Here is a 13,435-nt window from a genome sequence, read left to right as displayed (position 1 = left end):
ACAGCAGCAATGATTGAGTATTTCGGCAAAGAAGAGGAGCCGGAGAATGTGTACCTGCAGGTGGCAAATTTGAAGCAGTCAGAAGGTGAGACGGCGCGTCGATATGTGGATCGAGCGGCCGTGCTCTTGGACCGTTTGATTGCCACACAAGAGGACAATGTCGGATTTCGAGCTGGAATGACTCAACATGTGCTGGGCTACCTTGTAGCAGGAGCGAGTGATGAATTCCGCCTCAAGCTTAAATGGGAGAATCCAGAAACTATGGTGCTAGCACATGAGATTGCTCAAAAGTTTGACAAAGTTCAGTCTGACCCTGCTTCAAAGAAGATGATTGTCCCTCCGCATCCCCCTCCATTCCTGCAACAACAACCTGGGGGGTCTAACTCAGGGGCATACCCCCACCCCTCAGGGATGTATCCACCGCCTCCACCTCAGATGTATGGTCCTCCCTTAGCTGCTTACCCTCAACAAGGTGGATATCCTCATCCTCCGCCTCGAAGATTTCCCCAGCCTCGCCCACGAGCCCCCCTCCTCTCTACTCCCGTGGCCCCTCCAACTAAAGAGGCCCCCCCTGCAACAGAACCTGGAGTCAATGACCTAGCCAAGGCCCTGAATGATCTTCGGCTTGAGATGGTGGGCATCAGAAATCAAGCCAACCGCCCTCCAAGAGATCATGCTAATGTTGTATGCTACGAGTGCCACCAGAAGGGTCATTATCGCATAGAATGCCCCAATATTCCAAGGGTGAATCTTCTAAGTGAGTCAGGCACTGAGGATTCTGATGTGGAGATCCTTGATCTCGGGAAAAGAACTCGTGCTACCTCAGACCCCTCTCCAAACCGTGGACCGGGCCGCCCCAGGAAGAAGATGTCCTTCTCAGAGCCCTCAGACGCTGAGATGGCAGACCCACCAACAGAGAAGACTAAAAGATCTCGCAGGAGTAAGTGGTCACCCTCGGATTTTCCCATCGGCTCAGGGCAAGAGGACTATTCGGTCGTTCAAGACCTTGCTCATCGTTCTTTGAGCATCACACTCCCTCAACTAATAGCATTAAGCCCTAAGGTGAGACGTGAGCTGCAGCAAGGTCTCTCAACAAGGAAGAGCAAGAAAAAGGGAAAGGTACGAGAGGTATCTTCTATCTCTGAAGAAATTGATCGGCACCCACACACAGTAGATGTCATCATAGATAATTGCCATGTCAAAAATGTGTGTGTTGATGGGGGAGCTGCATGTAATATCATGGTGCCCCGCATCATGAAGAAATTGAATTTGAAATGTACAAGGCGTTCCTCCACTCGAATCAAGGTAGCAGATGGTCGACGACTCGCCACCATGGGAGTCATTGAGGATTTGCCCATCACTGTCAACGGGCTGACCACCACTGTCAATTTCTTTGTAGTGGACATTGAAGATACAGGCAGAAGTTACCCTGCCATACTCGGGAAACCATGGTTGAGAAAAAGTGATGCAGTCAGCTATTGGAAGACAGGACACATGTCTTTTGGTGCTTCCAAGGAGAAAATCCCTGTGCAACCTGGTGCCATGGAACCAGAAGAAGAAGAGGAGCATGATAGTGATACTCTCTCATATTCAGTGTCTGAGTCCATGGAAGAATCAGACGGGGGGGAGGAATTCTCAGAGGAGGAAGTTTACATGATGGGGGTGTCTCCGACCCTGCCACCTGTAGAAAAGATAACAGCTAGTCCTCAACAGCTCCAATCAATGCTTTCTCCAGACCTCACTCCAGGTGAGAAAGATGAGTTTCTTGAAATGTTCGAAGATTTCCCTGACCTCTTTGCAACTAGCTACCACCACCTTCGCCATGTGACTGCCATAGAGCACAAGATAGAGCTGAAGCCTGATGCAAAGCCTGTGGCTCAGAAGTATCGGAGATTAGGGCCCCTACAGATCGACGCTTTGTGCTCAGAGTTGCAGAAGCTTGTAGAGGCTGGGTTTATTGTTCCGGTTCACAATACTGAATGGGTTTCACCAGTGGTAGTCATCCCAAAGAAAAACAACAAGTGGCGAGTTTGCATCGACTATAAGAAGCTCAATGCTGCCACCAAGAGGGATCATCATCCTCTACCCTTTCAAGACCTCATTCTTGAGAAGGTAAGTGGACATGAGATGTATACTTTCTGTGATGGTTACTCTGGGTTTTATCAAATCAGAATTGCCGAGGAAGATGTGCTTAAAACCACATTTGCCACACCCTGGGGGACATTTGCATTCAAAGTAATGCCATTTGGCCTCACCAATGCTCCTGCCACCTTTCAAAGATTCATGCAGATGGTGTTTGCTCCTTATTTGGGGGATTTCTTGGAGGTGTTTTTAGATGATTTCTGTATATTCTCATCACGTAAGGAGCACATCATGAAGGTTAGATTGGCCTTCCAAAGGGTCAATGATGCAAATGGCAATCTCAACCCTGAGAAATGCACCATTGGAGCCACTCAAGGGAGGTTATTGGGACATGTTGTCTCATCCGAGGGCATCAAGCCTGACCCCGAGAAGGTAGAAGCCATCCTCAAGCTCTCCCCACCTACAACCAAACGTCAGGTATGCTCATTTGTCAATCTAGCAGGATACTATCGCCGCTTCATTGATCAGTATGCTGCTTTGACACGGCCCATGACTATGCTATTAAAAGATGGGGTTGATTTCTCTTGGAATGAGGATTGTGATCATGGGTTTGCACAAATCAAGAATGCTCTCGCTTTAGAACCCATTCTACGCAATCCAGACTGGTCAAAGACCTTCTATATCAATCCTGGGTTTGGAGAGCACACTCTGGCAGGTATTCTTCTCCAGCAAGGGGAGGATCGGTTCATGTATCTCGTTCGATTTGCTTCTCGACAATTGCTCGACACTGAGCGACGCTATTCAGAGGCCGACAAGCATGCCTTGTCTTTGGTGTTTTGCATTGAGAAATTTAAGCATTATGTGGCTGGAAGGTCCTTCTTTATACTCACTGACACTGGTCTTGCAAAGCAGGTTCTTCAATCACCAAATCCCATGGGTCGGTTGGCCAAATGGTTGGCAGTTCTACAAGAATATGATTTTTCTTTCAAAATTGTAAAAGGGGGTTGTTCCAACTTGAAGAATGCTTTGATTGATTTAGAGGAGTGCCTTGATGTAACCCTGGTAGCAGCCATAGAAGTTGGGGATCCTTGGTATGGTGGTATCTATAAGTTTTTGACTGCTTTCTCCTTTCCTTCAGAAAGTACAAGCTATGAGAGAAAGAAGATCCGCAGAGATAGTAGGCGCTACACCCTCCTTGATGGGGTGTTGTACCGTCAAGGCATGGATGGGGTACTCAGACGGGCCATTGATGCAGATGAAGTGCCGAAGGTATTGAAGCATTATCATGATGGATTTTGTGGAGGCCATTATGCCAGTGACTATACAGCTAAGAAGATTTTACATGCTGGATACTATTGGCCGACATTGTTCAAGGATGTCACTTTGTATTGCAATACCTGTGAACCATGTCAATTCTTCGGTAGGAAGGATTTGCGTCCCGGGCCACATCACCTAGTGATGTCCATCCATCCGTTTCAGAAGTGGAGAATAGATTTTGTCGGGCCCTTGCCCATGACTGCCCGCAAAAAGAAGTATCTTTTGGTAGCCACTCAGTATGTCACTAAGTGGGCTGAAGCTATCGCCCTCTCTGCTGCAAATGGCAAGGCAGTTTGAAATTTCATCTTTGAACGTATCTGCACAAGGTTTGGGACACCCATGGAGATAGTCTCTGACCATGGGAGTCCATTCTTAAATGAAGCAGTAGAATTACTCATGGATCGCATGGGCATTGATCATCACACTTCTAGCATCTATTATCCAGCATCCATGGGTCAAACAGAGCGGACCAATGGCCTCCTCTATAAAACCATAGGAAAAATGGCCGCAGGGAATAGGAGCCAATGGGATCAGAAGGTCACTGAAGCAGTGTGGGCTTACAACATCACTCATAAAACATCTACAGGTCACACCCCTTTTGAGTTGGTGTATGGTACTGAGGCAGTTTTACCACTAGAGATAGAGATTCCGGCCTTGAGATTGGCGCAGGAACAGAGGATGACAGAAGATGAACATGTAGAGGCCAGATTGGTACAACTTGAGAAGTTAGATGAGACCCGACGCCTTGCACTACACCAGACAGAGATCCAAAAGAATCGACAAAAGGCCCGATTGGATGCTAAGATTCGCAAGGGATGGGAAAGACACTTTGCTGAGGGGGATGTTGTGCTATGCTTTGATAACAAATTGGACCACCAAATGGATAAGAAGTTTCTGCCACTGTGGGCTGGTCCATACAAAGTCATCAAAGAACATAGCAATGGGTCTGTACAAGTTCAGGAGCTACATGAACCATATGGCAAGAAGGTGATCAACAAGCGCTACCTCAAGCCTTTCTTTGTGCGTGATGGTCCCAAGCATGGAAATGCGGTGCATTCCCTGCCTGGGGGGGGGAACTGTTATGGATAAAATTGTCTAAGGAAAAAGGCATTAATATGTATGTGTGTTTGTATATGTGGCAATAGTATAATCAAATATGGTGTGCATAGGGCCCAAGGTTGAGGTGGCAAGGCATGACCATGTGCCACCCTTCCATGTAAGAGGACCCATAAGGTGTGTTGTACATAATCCATAATAGTAATATTATAAAATGCAAGGTGGCATGGCTCCTCCATGTGCCACCCCTCCACCTAGGATGCAATAATTGAGATATGGCTCAAAGTCCATGGGAGAAGCAATATAAAATGGGTGGAGATGGCTATTATATTGAGTTATTCCCTCCATATGGGATAGGCCCATGTGGGGGAGGTATAGAAGGACAAAGAGAGCTAGTTAAATAATGGGGAAAGTAGGATGAGGTGGCAAGATTCCTTGTGCCAACCCTCCACTTGTCCTCCTAGAGGTTTGAACCTATTATAAAATTGGAAAGAGACCAAGGGAGTATCAGAGACTTGAGATATGGGGCTTGATTTATGCGGAAAATGGAGGCAAAGGGTTGTCGCACACAATTGAGAGTGCGTACCCACCTAGCCCACATGGAAGACTTTTCCACACACACCATGCATGTGGGAGGATACATTAATGTGGAGAGACCCCCTCTTTTGGCTATAAAAGGAAGGGGCTATTCCTTGATGAGACACGCTCATTCTTGTAAAGCCACCTAGCTAGTATTTTGATATTTCCCTCTCTTCCCTTCTTTTCAATAAAGTATGGATCACTTCCCTTGATGTCTACATCTCAACATTCCTCTTCCTATCATGTACATGCTTCTCTTCCCCCTCTCCCTTTCCCCTTGGGTCATAGTCTCCCTTTTCCTTCCCTCCACTTCTAATTCCTTGTTCACCCCCATGACATTGCTTCGCCCTCGCGATCTCCTTTTCTCTATGGCCTTTGAGCGTAGCCATACTTAATCTCTAGCCTTTGATCTCGAAAACTTTTTCGGCTAAAAGTACAAGGCCCGTTTGGTTGCTAAAGGGTTCAAGCAAGAGAAGGGTGTGGACTTTGATGAGATATTTTCTCCGGTTGTGAAGATGACCACACTTAGATGCATGCTTGGACTAGTGGCATCAGAGGATATGGAGCTTATGCAGATGGATGTCAAGACAGCTTTCTTGCATGGGGATTTGCATGAGGAAATTTACATGGTGCAGCCGGAAGGCTTTGAAGAAAAGGGCAAAGAGCATTTAGTTTGCAAGCTGAAGAAGAGTCTCTATGGTCTTAAGCAAGCACCTAGAGAATGGTATCAGAAGTTTGATGCTTTCATTCGGTCCCAGGGTTTTAGAAGGAGTGAAATTGATCACTGCCTCTACACTAAAAGAGCTAAGGATAGTAGCCTGATAATCTTGGCACTATATGTGGATGATATGCTATTGGCTAGCAAGAATACTTATGAGCTAGATGCATTAAAGGCCAAGTTGCATGAGGCATTTGATATGAAGGATTTGGGATTTGCAGGTCATATTCTTGGTATGCGCATCACGTGTGATTGGAGTAGGAAACTCCTTTGGCTTTCACAAAAAGAGTATGTTACAAAAGTATTGCAGCGTTTCAATATGGAGGGGGGGAAGGCAGTGAGTACTCCATTGCCTCCATATGTGAAACTGAGTCATACAGATAGTCCCAAATCAGATGAGGAGAGGGCCATGATGGCCAAGGTTCCTTATGCATCAGCAGTTGGGAGTCTTATGTATGCTATGATAGCTACTAGACCAGACATTGCATTTGCAGTGGGAGTTGTTAGCCGGTATATGGCTAATCCAGGAAAGAGGCATTGGGAGGCAGTTAAGTGCATCATGAGGTACATGAAGGGTACCAAGGAGATGTGCATTTGCTTTGGTAAAGGAGACATGCGTGTACTTGGGTACACAGATTCAGACTATGCAGGGCATGTGGATAGTAGGAGATCCACTTCTAGTTATGTGTTCACCTTTGCAGGTGGTGCAGTGTCGTGGATGTCTCGTGCACAGAAGTGCATTGCTTTGTCCACCACAGAGGCTGAGTATGTTGCAGCCACAGAGGGTTGCAAGGAGGCTATATGGCTTGATCGGCTAGTGGGAGATTTGGGGATTCATACAGGTGTACCGACATTGCATAGTGATTCCATGAGTGCTATTCAGCTAGCACGGAATCCGGTCTTTCATGCAAAGACCAAACACATTGAGGTCAGGTACCATTTCATCAGGGAGGTACTTGAGGACAAGCGCATAGAGCTTGTCAAGGTTCACACAGATGATAACCCTACAGATATGATGACGAAGAGTCTACCTAGTCAGTGGTTTGAGTATTGTCGTGTATTGATGGGCATTGGATAGTATGCTCACTGGTTGTTCTCCCTTAAAGGCACATTGTCCTTTAAGTGGGAGGTTGTGGGGGTTAAAGGTCACTGTGCCTTAACCCCAGTTATGTACAATACTCAAACACATATATAAATGAATGAAAAAGAAGATTAGGGTGGTTCTGCACCCACCAAAACTTGTGTGGCTCTCTGTCCCCCTCTCTCTCTCTCTGAACTTTTGCAGAAATCACGGCATTCGAACACAATTCACATGTGCAGATACTCCTCAGCAGAATGCAATAGCTAAAAGGAAGAATGGAACTTTAGCAGACAGTGCTAGAGCAATGCTTAGTGAAAAGCATCTTCCGAATCAGTATTGGGCAGAAGCAATAGCTATAGCTAACTATTTGCTTAATTGGCTTCCTATCGAACCGATACAGGGTATGACTCCCTATGAAGCATTCATTGGACACAAGCCATGCATTGGGCATCTCCGCATATTTGGTTGCATAGCATATGCCCACATATATGATGATCATCGTAGGAAATTGGATGCGAAGTCACGCAAATCCATCATGGTTGGCTATAGTGAAGAAAGCAAAGCATACAAATTGTATGATCCCATCAATCGCAAAGTCATTATCTCCAGAGATGTAATTTTTTATGAGGAATCAAAATGGAAAACCTCACCTACATAGGAGACAGAAGCATCGACTTCACACTCATCTACGGAACAGGTTGATGAAGAAGAGCAAGAATTGCCAGCAACACCCCAAGCAGCGCCACAGTAGCTCAGACGGTCTACTAGGGAAAGCAGACCACCAGCTAGATTGACATATGCTTAGAAAGGCAAAGCAATTCAGGTGGAAACCACCAACTATGCTCTTATGACTACCATCATGGCTACAGAAGAGCTAGTGTACTTCGAAGATGCAGTAGACAAGCCAGCATGGCAAACTGCTATGAATGAAGAAATGGATGCTTTGTATAAGAATAACACTTGGGAATTATGCGACCTTCCACCAGGAAAGAAGGCCATAGCAAACAAATGGGTATACAAAGTGAAGTACAATCTAGATGGAAGTATTTAGAGATACAAAGCTAGACTAGTTGCAAAAGGATTTGCACAACAATATGGTCAAGACTATGAGGAGACTGATGCTCCAATAGCAAAGATGGATTCCATACAGTTCTTGATATCACTAGCGACACTTAGCAAATGGAATGTATATCAGCTCAATGCCAAGAATGCATTTCTCAATGGTTATCTAGACGAGGAAGTCTACATGCAACAACCCACGGGTTATATTGAACCAGGAAAGGAGAAAAAGGTTTGCCATCTCAAGAAAAGTCTCTATGGATTAAAGCAAGGACCCAGAAGTTGGTACAATAGAATTGACAAGTATTTTGCTGATCTAGGATACATGAAATGCAATGCAGATCATACTCTCTACTACAAAGTTCAAGGGGAAGACATTACTATTGCACTTTTGTACGTAGATGATCTGATTGTGATAGGAAGCAAGGATAGCTTCATCAGAAAATTGAAACAAGACTTATCTACAGAGTTTGACATGAAAGATCTTGGACTTATGCACTATTGTCTTGGAATTGAGTTCTGGAGAGATTCAGATAGCACATTCATGAGTCAACTCAAGTATGTTGACAGTCTCCTGAAGAAGTTTCATATGGCAGATTGCAAGATTGCAGCCACTCCCATGGAACAGTGTTTGAAACTTACTAAATATTTAAAAAAGCCTACAGTCAATGACAGATACTACAGGTAGCTCATTGGATCTCTTATATATCTGACAATCACACGGCCAGACATTTGTTATGCAGTAAGCTCACTAGCACAGTTTATGGCAAATCCAAACAGTCTCACTGGAATGCAGCCAAAAGAGTCTTGAGATACATCAGAGGTATAAGATAGTTTGGGATAGAATACAGAGGAATTCATCCACGGTTGCATGGGATACCATGACACTGACTATGCCGGAGATCATGAGACCAAAAGATCGACACAGGGATATGCATTTTTCCTTGGTCAAGGTGCTATATCATGGTTTTCAAACAAACAGCCAACTGTTTCTTTGTCTTTGACTGAATTAGAATATAGATCACTCACTACAGGTGCATGTGAGGCTATATGGCTCAGAAGACTAGTGTCAGAAACAAATTACTTTGATGAGTCAAAGCCAACAACAATATACTGTGATAATCAATCGGCTCAAGCATTGGCCAAAAATCCAGTATATCACTCCAAGACAAAGCACATTGATGTCAGAGAGCACTTCATCAGAGACAGAGTGTTATTTGGTGACATCACACTGCAGCATTGTGATAGCAAAGAAAATGTTGTAGACATCTTTACCAAACCACTCCGTAAAGAGCTATTCGAGAAACACCGACTAGCTCTTGGTTTGACGCAAAGGAAGGACCTTCCCATTAAAGGAGTGTGATGGAATGTAATGCTCAGTCCTTCTTCGATTCTAGAATCATCATCTTGAGGGAAGGCCTACTTCATGATGTTGATCTTGAGGGAAGGTGTTGAGAGTTCACGCTCAACATCATGTGATCATGTGTGCATAGCACCATCACGTGATCATATATGCATAGCACTAACCTTATAGAGTGCTATAAAGGAAAGGGTTAGATCCCCTAACCCTAACCCTAAAAGGGTTTGTATATATTCTATTTTTTCAACTAAATCTAGTGTACAGTTAGTCATTTGTGGTGTGCTCTCTAGCTGTGCCCTCTCTCCTCATCTCCACTCTTCTCCTCTCCCCTCTTCATATTTTGTCAATGGCTTCTACCATTGTTCCAAATCTTGGGGAGTTAGGTTTCCATGGGCGACAAAGCCTTCGAGCAATGAAATGAGCTACAAGGGTGGAGGGCTCTGCAATTTTCAACATTGTGTTGTCATCTTTTCGTGAGCCACATAGCCTTCGTGTGACAAATTAAGTTTTTGCAAGGGTGGAGACTTCAACCCATGGAGCTAATGGGGACGAGCATTTTTCGAGCAAAATCTTTCGATTGTCTAAGCGAAGGAAAAAAAAAGCTTCCAAGTATGCAAAATATGACAAAAATGGATCAAAAGAAAACATAGTTTCACTTAGAAATATGAAAAGTATTATAGGAATGCCTATTTTGTACACGAATATTTATGTGAATCTTTGGGAATGGTGAGAACATAATGGGATGGCTTTTGAAGAAACCCACATGTAGAGTAGACTTCTCTATGAAAATTCCCTTATGATCCTTCTCACAACTTTTTACTTAATAGGGGTTGACATTGAAAAACCTCTCTCAACCTATCTTCATGAAAGGGTTTCTCCAAAGAAAACTCATTGAAGCAAGCCATCAAGGTAGTTTCGCCAGCGAAACCCCTTTAAACAAGGTCTTTCAAGGTAGTTTCGCTAGCAAAACTACCTTGGATGGCACTTTTAAAAGTGACATAACTTTCACATCCAATGTCCAAATATAGTCATTCAGTCACTCAAATTGATCAAAAAACCCCATTTGAGCACATCTATGGGGTTATATTTTGGAAAAGCTTGCATATATAGTATTAAATATTACATGTATTTTATGAGAGTGATATATAAGCCCAAGTTAATACTTATTTATAGTAATTCAAACTTCTATAGAAACATGTCCATAAATATCTTGTTATTAGTACTATAAAAACACTTGAAAGATATTGCCATATGATATAAATGTGTTTAATAAGTAATTATTTATGTATAATATTATTATATTGAGAGTGATTATGAGGGACATTTCTTAAATGAATTATTTTTCAATACTTTTTTAAGGTAATAACAAGGGTACAAAGGGATGTCTATGAATAAGAAGATTTATGTTATGTAAAAATGAATGAGTGACTAGTCTGTATATTTTTATGATAAAGGGATCTAGTTCTAATGAAAATAAAAGTGTAAAAACCAAGTTTCCTAAAGAAATACTATTTTTAAAATCTCTTGAAAAACACGCTCGTATAAACCTATTCATAGGTTTTTGCTCATAAAACTGACACATCCCAAATAAGGGTCCCAAGTTGCCTTCAAAGCATTTAAGTCTAACCACAAACGTTGCACTGCTGATATAATGAAATGACCTAGAAGCAGGAGAGCTTCAACCCATGCAATCGAGCATTCAAGTCATTACAATCTTTTAAAGTCCATTCAAGCCATGTGCGAGCATAATAAGGATGCATGTACTATGAACACCCGATATTTGGCCTCTTTATGGGGAGAAATCCATTCAGATGGTGGTGCAATAATAGCGCAGGGCATGGGAGAATTCCCTAGAACTCTCATTGCAAGGATTTCTCAAATTGAGAATAGTGAACTAAGGACTCTAATCAATGGATGCAGTAGATTTTGGGAAGAGGTGGAGAAGGGGCAGTTGTATGTGAGAATGGGTGTAGACTACAAGTTGATAAGCTGAAAGAACAAGTTCAGCTACTGTCCACTGAGGTGTCAATGTTCAAAGTTGGTTTAAACAAGCTAACTGCTTTGATGACCAGGATGAGCCATAAACTAGAGCAGGTCGCAACCCGTGACAATTAAGAGACTCCTAAGACTTTTATGTCACTTTTTGTACTAGAACGCCAAATGCTTCTATGGGATTCCTGTACTTGGGTTGCCCTTATGTTATTTGGCAAGACAAGGTTTTTGCAAAGGATTATATTTAGTTTTATTTATGGAAATAATCGATTTTTGCTTCTTACTTCCATTTGACGTATATATGGCAATGGAAGCTAATTTAATTCAATATTTGAATTGCCTATTGTTCCTTCCCATTTTCATTTTATTTGAGATATACTCAAATATTTTAAATTTTTTGCATCATGTATTTACATAAATGCTGATGCAATGCTTATCCTTTTTTATTTGAAAATATTCATTCATATACACATCGTTTCTTGAGATGGTCAACTTTGAGGTTTTAGATATGTTAGCTTTGGTTTTTATGTTCCAAATCATGGTTGCACATATGGTACCATATTTTTCTCATATGTTGAAAAAATATGAGCATTACTCTTACCAAAGACAGTGACACACTGAAACTTGGTCATGGGACACTATGAGTTCAATGCATAGATGGTTAGCTCTCAATTTTAGATAGATGGGAAAAGGATGGCTTTGCTAATTAACCTTGCTTCTTACTTTTCTCAATTATTTTCTTCCGTAGGGCACATTGCTTGAGATCCATCAATTTTGTCATACTTAGGGCTGATGCATGGGTTATATTAATCTATTTTTCCCTTTAAAGAATAGATCTTTATGTAGTTGGTTGAGTGGATACAAAAGATGGCAAGATGAATAGAAGAGACACTACATTCAGTACGTTCTCATAAGAGAAGATTGTTAAATTCAACGTGGGTGGCCCATCGCACTTATGCTATACAAAGAACAAGGTCTAAAACACAAGATGCTAGAAGCATGAGGGTGGCTACGAAATCTATGGGTGTAGAAGTAGGACTTTGCAGTCAACCTAATCAGATACATGGATGTAGTAATGTAGCATGCATTGTAGCTGAAAATACAACGGACCTCAATACTTCAATAACAGTAGGTAGAGTGCATCAACATGCTTCAATGATAGGTACACCTACTCAAATGGATTCAATGCGGGCGGCCCGTCGTAGTTATGCTATACAAAGAACAAGGTCAAAAACACAAGGAGTTAGAAGCATGAGGGTCACTGTGGAATCTATGGATGTAGAAGACGGCCTTCACAGACAATAGAATAAAATGCATGGGCATAGTAATGTAGCGAGCATTGCTAAAAATACAACGGAACCAACAATAGATAATAAGCATGAACATGCTCTAGTAATAGGTACAACTACTCAAATGGATTCAACGCAGGTGGCCCATGGCATTTATGCTATACAAAGAACAAGGTCGAGAACACAAGTTACTAGAAGCATGAGGGTGGTAGTGGAATCTATGGATGTAGAAGTCGGCCTATGCAGACAACAGAATCAAATGCATGGGCATAGTAATGTAGTGTGCATTGCTGAAAAATACAATGGACCTCCATACTTCACCAATAGTAGGTAATGAGCATGAACTTGCTCCAGTAGTAGGTACAACAACTCAAATGGATACAACCAGGGATGCTATTGATTTAAGAACTCGAAGGCATGTGGTTCACAACAGGGGTGTGATTTTGTGTGCAGGGGGGAGACTCTCTATCTTGCATACTTTTCTATTAAGGGATAATGTAGAGCATCCATCTTTGTATCCACTGATCTTCAATGCTCCTTCTCTTCATGCACTCGGATCCATGGATCATACATGCAGCTTTTGCCAGGCTCAACTGTGGAAATAAGAGATGTGAATGCATATGCATCAAGTTGTGGGCAACAAGCACTATTGCCAAGTTGATCATGTGTCATTGTTGTCATTACAAGAACTGCCAAAGATTTTGAGAGTTCTATTACACGAACATCATGCTAGAAGCAAGCTATTTAAGAAAAACATTAGGGCTTATAATAGTGCCATGGCATTTGTTTCATTGGGAGCCCATGTTGATCAAATGTTCCATGGGAATGGCTATATATGGAACTTTTGGGTCCATGGTAGTGTGTATCATCGGGTTGGAAATTTGTTGCCCGATGAGGCTAGG

This window comes from Dipteris shenzhenensis, chromosome 21, assembly GCF_047967505.1.
Source record: "Dipteris shenzhenensis isolate YYH24624 ecotype China chromosome 21, Dip_SZ_1.0, whole genome shotgun sequence".
Taxonomy (NCBI): Eukaryota; Viridiplantae; Streptophyta; class Polypodiopsida; order Gleicheniales; family Dipteridaceae; genus Dipteris; species Dipteris shenzhenensis.
This window is presented reverse-complemented; position numbering follows the sequence as displayed.